General features: G+C 41.3%; 1 non-coding gene across 1 annotated transcript; it reads right to left on the reverse strand.

The window, feature by feature from the left end:
• Nucleotides 1-3,310: 3,310 nt before the first annotated feature.
• LOC130952023 (small nucleolar RNA R71) lies at nucleotides 3,311-3,418 on the reverse strand. The gene has a single exon (XR_009074205.1). It is a non-coding gene; the product is annotated as a small nucleolar RNA R71 (small nucleolar RNA).
• Nucleotides 3,419-6,878: the final 3,460 nt, after the last annotated feature.

Consider the following 6,878-nt stretch of genomic DNA (forward strand, 5'->3'; position numbering starts at 1 on the left):
TTTTTTGGACTTTACTATGAGTTTGTGTGTTTTTCTGTGATTTCAGGTATTTTCTGGCTGAAATTGAGGGACCTGAGCAAAAATCTGATTCAGAGACTGAAAAGGACTGCAGATGTTGTTGGATTCTGACCTCCCTGCACTCGAAGTGGATTTTCTGGAGCTACACCAGCCCAATTGGCGCTCTCTCAACGGCGTTGGAAAGTAGACATCCTGGGCTTTCCAGCAATATATGATAGTCCATACTTTGTCCAAGATTTGATGGCCCAAACCGGCGTTCAAAGTCACCTTCAGAATTCCCAGCGTTAAACGCCGGAACTGGCACCAAAGTGGGAGTTAAACGCCCAAACTGGCACAAAAGCTGGCGTTTAACTCCAAGAGAAGTCTCTACACGAAAATGCTTCAATGCTCAGCCCAAGCACACACCAAGTGGGCCCAGAAGTGGATTTTTATGTCATTTACTCATCCTTGTAATTCTTAAGCTACTAGTTCCCTATAAATAGGACCTTTTACTATTGTATTTTCATCTTCGGACATCTAGTTCTTAGATCATTGGGAGGCTGGCCTCACGGCTATGCCTAGACCTTGTTCTTATGTATTTTTAACGGTGGAGTTTCTACACACCATAGATTAAGGTGTGGAGCTCTGCTGTACCTCGAGTATTAATGCAATTACTATTGTTCTTCTATTCAATTCAGCTTGTTCTTATTCCAAGATATTCATTCGCACTCAAGAACTTGATGAATGTGATGATTATGTGACGCTCATCATCATTCTCACTTATGAACAAGTGACTGACAACCACTTCTGTTCTACAAGCAACAAGGTTCTGATGTTTATCTCTTGGGTTCTTTAACCGGAATCTTCGTGGTATAAGCTAGAATTGATGGCGGCATTCAAGAGAATCCGGAAGGTCTAAACCTTGTCTGTGGTATTCTGAGTAGGATTCAATGATTGAATGACTGTGACGAGCTTCAAACTCGCGATTGTGGGGCGTTAGTGACAGACGCAAAAGAATCATTGGATTCTATTCCGACATGATCGAGAGCCGACAGCTGGATAGCCGTGCCGTGACAGGGTACGTTGAACATTTCCACTGAGAGGATGGGAGGTAGCCACTGACAATGGTGAAACCCTTGCATACAGCTTGCCATGGAAAGGAGTAAGAAGGATTGGATGAAGACAGTAGGAAAGCAGAGAGACGGAAGGGACAAAGCATCTCCATTCGCTTATCTGAAATTCTCACTAATGAATTGCATAAGTATCTCTATCTTTATCTTTATGTTTTATTCATCACCTATACCCATTTGAGTCTGCCTGACTGAGATTTACAAGGTGACCATAGCTTGCTTCATACCAACAATCTCTATGGGATCGACCCTTACTCGCGTAAGGTTTATTACTTGGACGACCCAGTACACTTGCTAGTTAGTTGTGCGAAGTTGTGATAAAGAGTTGAGATTGCAATTGTGCGTACCATGTTGATGGCGCCATTGATGATCACAATTTCGTGCACCAAGTTTTTGGCGCCGTTGCCGGGGATTGTTGAGTTTGGACAACTGACGGTTCATCTTGTTGCTTAGATTAGGTACTTTCCTTCAGAGTTCTTAAGAATGAATTCTAGTGTCTCAAGGTGATGTTCTTATCATCACCAAAGCTGATTGATTCTCATCAATTTAGCTCTTGAATGCAATGTCCTGCTGAAGCTTGGCTATCCATGTCTAATTCCTTTAGACTAAAAGCTTTAGACTAACATTGCATGATTCCTGGAATTCTCATTAAGAATTTTGATATCTTTATTTTCTTTTCCACTTAATTTTCAAAAAATCCAAAAAAATTTACAAAATCATAAAAAAAAAATTATCTTTATGTTTCTTGTTTGAGTCTAGTGTCTTATTTTAAGTTTGGTGTCTTGCATGCATTGTTTATTTGATCTTGGTTCTATTTTCAAGTCAATAATACAGAGGACTGAAGATTCAGTACATGCAGCAGAGGAATTATACAGAAAAAGCTGGGCGTTCAAAACGCCCAGTGAAGAAGGAAAAACTGGCGTTTAAACGTCAGCCAGGGTGCCTGGCTGGGCGTTTAACGCTCAAAAAAGGAGTGCTTTGGGCGTTAAACGCCAGAATGTGCACCATTCTGAGCGTTTAACGCCAGGATGGCACAAGAGGGAAGATTTTGTTTTTTTTTTATGCAAATTTTTTCAAGTTTTCAAAGTTTTTCAAAATCAAATCTTTTTCAAATCATATCTTTTCAATCAAATATTTTTCAAAATCAATTTCTTTCCATTTTCAAAAATACTTGCTATCAATTAATGATTTGATTCAACATTTCAAGTATGTTGCCTTTTCTGTTGAGAAAGGTTTAATGTTTGAATCATATCTTTTCTTGTTAGGCAAGTCATTAATTTTTAAAATCAAATCTTTTTAAAAATAGTTTTCAATCATATCTTTTTTTATTTCTGATTTCAAAATCTTTTTCAAAAATCACTTGATTTCTTTTCCACTTTTGGTTTTCGAAAATCAATTTGTGTTTTTCAAAATGTTTTTAAAATCTTTTACTTAATTTTCGAAAATTACTTCCCCTCTTCTCACATCCTTCTATTTATGGACTAACACTATTCCTTAATGCACAATTCGAACTCCATCTTTCTTGATAAGTTCGAATTCTCTACTTCTTCCTTCTATTTTTCTTTTCCTCTGACACCTCAAGGAATCTCTATACTGTGACATAGAGGATTCCATATTTTCTTGTTCTCTTCTCTTTCATATGAGCAGGAGCAAAGACAAAAGCATTCTTGTTGAGGCTGACCCTGAACCTGAAAGGACCTTGAAGCGAAAGCTAAGAGAAGCTAAGGCACAACTCTCTGTAGAGGACCTAACAGAAATCTTCAAAGAAGAAGAACCCATGGCAGCCGAAAACAACAACAATGCCAACAATGCAAGGAAGGTGCTGGGTGACTTTACTGCACCTACTCCCGACTTCTATGGGAGAAGCATCTCTATCCCTGCCATTGGAGCAAACAACTTTGAGCTTAAGCCTCAATTAGTTTCTCTAATGCAACAGAATTGCAAGTTCCATGGACTTCCATTGGAAGATCCTCATCAGTTTTTTAGCTGAATTCTTGCAAATCTGTGACACTGTCAAGACTAATGGGGTTGACCCTGAGGTCTACAGACTTATGCTATTCCCTTTTGCTGTAAGAGACAGAGCTAGAATATGGTTGGATTCACAACCTAAAGAAAGCCTGAACTCTTGGGAAAAGCTAGTCAATGCCTTCTTGGCAAAGTTCTTTCCACCTCAAAAATTGAGTAAGCTTAGAGTGGAAGTCCAAACCTTCAGACAGAAGGAAGGTGAATCCCTCTATGAAGCTTGGGAAAGATACAAACAATTGATCAGAAAATGTCCTTCTGACATGCTTTCTGAATGGAGCATCATAGGTATTTTCTATGATGGTCTGTCTGAACTGTCCAAGATGTCATTGGATAGCTCTGCTGGAGGATCTCTTCATCTGAAGAAGACGCCTACAGAAGCTCAGGAACTAATCGAAATAGTTGCAAATAACCAATTCATGTACACTTCTGAAAGGAATCCTGTGAACAATGGGACAAGTCAGAAGAAAGGAGTTCTTGAGATTGATACTCTGAATGCCATATTGGCTCAAAACAAAATATTGACTCAGCAAGTCAATTTGATTTCTCAAAGTCTGTCTGGAATGCAAAATGCACCAGGCAGTACTAAGGATGCTTCATCTGAAGAAGAAGCTTATGATCCTAAAAACCCTTCAATGGAAGAGGTGAATTACATGGGAGAACCCTATGGAAACACCTATAATTCTTCATGGAGAAATCATCCAAATCTCTCATGGAAGGATCAACAGAGACCTCAACAAGGTTTCAACAACAATAATGGTGGAAGAAACAGGTTTAGCAATGGCAAGCCTTTTCCATCATCTTCTCAGCAACAGACAGAGAGTTCTAAGCAGAGTCACTCTGACTTAGCAACCATGGTCTCTGATCTGATCAAAACCACTCAAAGTTTCATGACTGAAACAAGGTCCTCCATTAGAAATTTGGAGGCACAAGTGGGACAGCTGAGCAAGAAAATTACTGAACTCCCTCCTAGTACTCTTCCAAGCAATACAAAAGAAAATCCAAAAGGAGAGTGCAAGGCCATCAACATGGCCGAACTTGGAGAGGATGAAGAGGCAGTGAACGCCACTGAGGAAGACCTCAATGGGCGTCCACTGGCCTCCAATGAGTACCCTAAGGAGGAACCATGGGAACCTGAGGCTCAAAATGAGACCATAGAGATTCCATTAGACTTACTTATGCCATTCATGAGCTCTGATGAGTATTCTTCCTCTGAAGAGGATGAGTATGTCACTGAAGAGCAAGTTGCTAAATACCTTGGAGCAATCATGAGACTAAATGACAAGTTATTTGGTAATGAGACTTGGGAGAACGAACCTCCTTTGCTCACCAAAGAACTAGATGACTTGTCTAGGCAGAGATTACCTCAAAAGAGACAAGATCCTGGGAAGTTTTTAATACCTTGTACCATAGGCACCATGACCTTCAAGAAGGCTCTGTGTGACTTAGGGTCAAGTGTAAACCTCATGCCTCTCTCTGTAATGGAGAAGCTAGGGATCTTTGAGGTACAAGCTGCAAGAATCTCACTAGAGATGGCAGACAATTCAAGAAAACAAGCTTATGGACTTGTAGAGGGTGTTCTGGTAAATATTGAAAACCATTACATCCCTGCTGATTTCATAGTCCTAGAGACTGGGAAGTGCATGGATGAATCCATCATCCTTGGCAGACCCTTCCTAGCCACAGCAAAGGCTGTGATTGATGTGGACAGAGGAGAATTGATCATTCAAGTGAATGAAGAATCCTTTGTGTTTAAGGCTCAAGGATATCCCTCTGTCACCATGGAGAGGAAGCATGAAGAGCTTCTCTCAAAACAGAGCCAAACAGAGCCCCCACAGTCAAACTCTAAGTTTGGTGTTGGGAGGCCACAACCAAATTCTAAGTTTGGTGTTGAACCCCCACATTCAAACTCTAAGTTTGGTGTTGGGAGGTTCCAACATTGCTCTGAGCAATTGTGAGGCTCCATGAGAGCCCACTGTCAAGCTACTGACATTAAAGAAGCGCTTGTTGGGAGGCAATCCAATGTTATATTTTATCTATTTTCCTTTGTTATTTTATGTTTTCTGCAGGTTGATGATAATGAGAAGTCACAAAATCAATTGAAAAAGCAAAAACAGAATGAAAAACAGAAAGAAAAACAGCACACCCTGGAGGAGAATTTGCTGGCATTCAAACGCCAGTAAGGGTAGCAGTTGGGCGTTTAACGCCCGGTCTGCCACCATTCTGGGCGTTTAACGCCAGAAAGGGGCACCAGACTGGCGTTAAACGCCAGAAAAGGGCAAGAAGCTGGCGTTAAACGCCAGAAATGGGCACCAGCCCGGCGTTTAACGCCAGAATTGGCACAGAAAGGCATTTTTGCACGCCACTTGGTGCAGGGATGACTTTTTCTTGACACCTCAGGATCTGTGGACCCCACAGGATCTCCACCTACCCCACCACCCTCTTTCTTCTTCTTCACCCATTCACCAATCACCTCAATACCTCTTCCCTAAAAACCCCTCACCTATCAAATCCCACTATTCTCTTCACCACTCACATCCATCCTTCATAAAATCCCACCTACCTCACCATTCAAATTCAAACCACTTCCCCTCCCAAACCCACCCTTACATGACCGAACCCTAAGCCATCTCCATCTCCTCTATTTCTTCTTCTTCTACTCTCTTATTTCTTCTTTTGCTCGAGGACAAGCAAACCTTTTAAGTTTGGTGTGGTAAAAGCATTGCTTTTTGTTTTTCCATAACCATTTATGGCATCCAAGGCCGGAGAAACCTCTAGAAAGAGGAAAGGGAAGGCAAAAGCTTCCACCTCCGAGTCATGGGAGATGGAAAGATTCATCTCAAGGGTGCATCAAGACCACTTCTATGAAGTTGTGGCCATGAAGAAGGTGATCCCCGAGATCCCTTTCAAACTCAAAAAGGGTCAACTTTGATCAAAGGTTGGACCAAGTCCTCAAAGACATTTGTGAAGAGGGCGCTCAATGGAAGAGAGATTCAAGAGGAAAGCCGGTTCAATTGAGAAGGCATGACCTCAAGCCCGTGGCTAGGGGATGCTTGGAGTTTATCCAACGCTCAATCATTCCCACTAGCAACCGGTCCGAAGTTACTATAGACCGGGCCATCATGATCCATAGTATCATGATTGGAGAAGAAGTAGAAGTTCATGAGGTTATAGCCCAAGAACTCTATAAGGTGGCAGACAAGTCCTCTACCTTGGCAAGGTTAGCCTTTCCTCATCTCATTTGTCACCTCTGTTATTCAATAGGAGTTGACATAGAAAGAGACATCCTCATTGATGAGGACAAGCCCATCACTAAGAAAAGGATGGAGCAAACAAGAGACACCTCTCATCATGAAATCCCTGAGATACCTCAAGGGATGCACTTTTCTCCACAAAACTATTGGGAGCAAATCAACACCTCCCTAGGAGAATTGAGTTCCAACATGGGACAACTAAGGGTGGAGCACCAAGAACACTCCATCATCCTCCATGAAATTAGAGAAGATCAAAGAATCATGAGAGAGGAGCAACAAAGACAAGGAAGAGACATTGAGGAGCTCAAGCACTCCATAAGATCTTCAAGAGGAAGAACAAGCCGCCATCACTGAGGTGGACCCGTTCTTTAATTTCCTTGTTCTTTATTTTCCTGTTTTTCAAATTTTCATGCTTATGTTTATCTATGTTTGTGTCTTAGATCATTAGTGTCTTAGTGTCTATGCCTTAAAGTTA

This window comes from Arachis stenosperma, chromosome 9 (genome assembly GCF_014773155.1).
Source record: "Arachis stenosperma cultivar V10309 chromosome 9, arast.V10309.gnm1.PFL2, whole genome shotgun sequence".
NCBI classification, from domain to species: domain Eukaryota; kingdom Viridiplantae; phylum Streptophyta; class Magnoliopsida; order Fabales; family Fabaceae; genus Arachis; species Arachis stenosperma.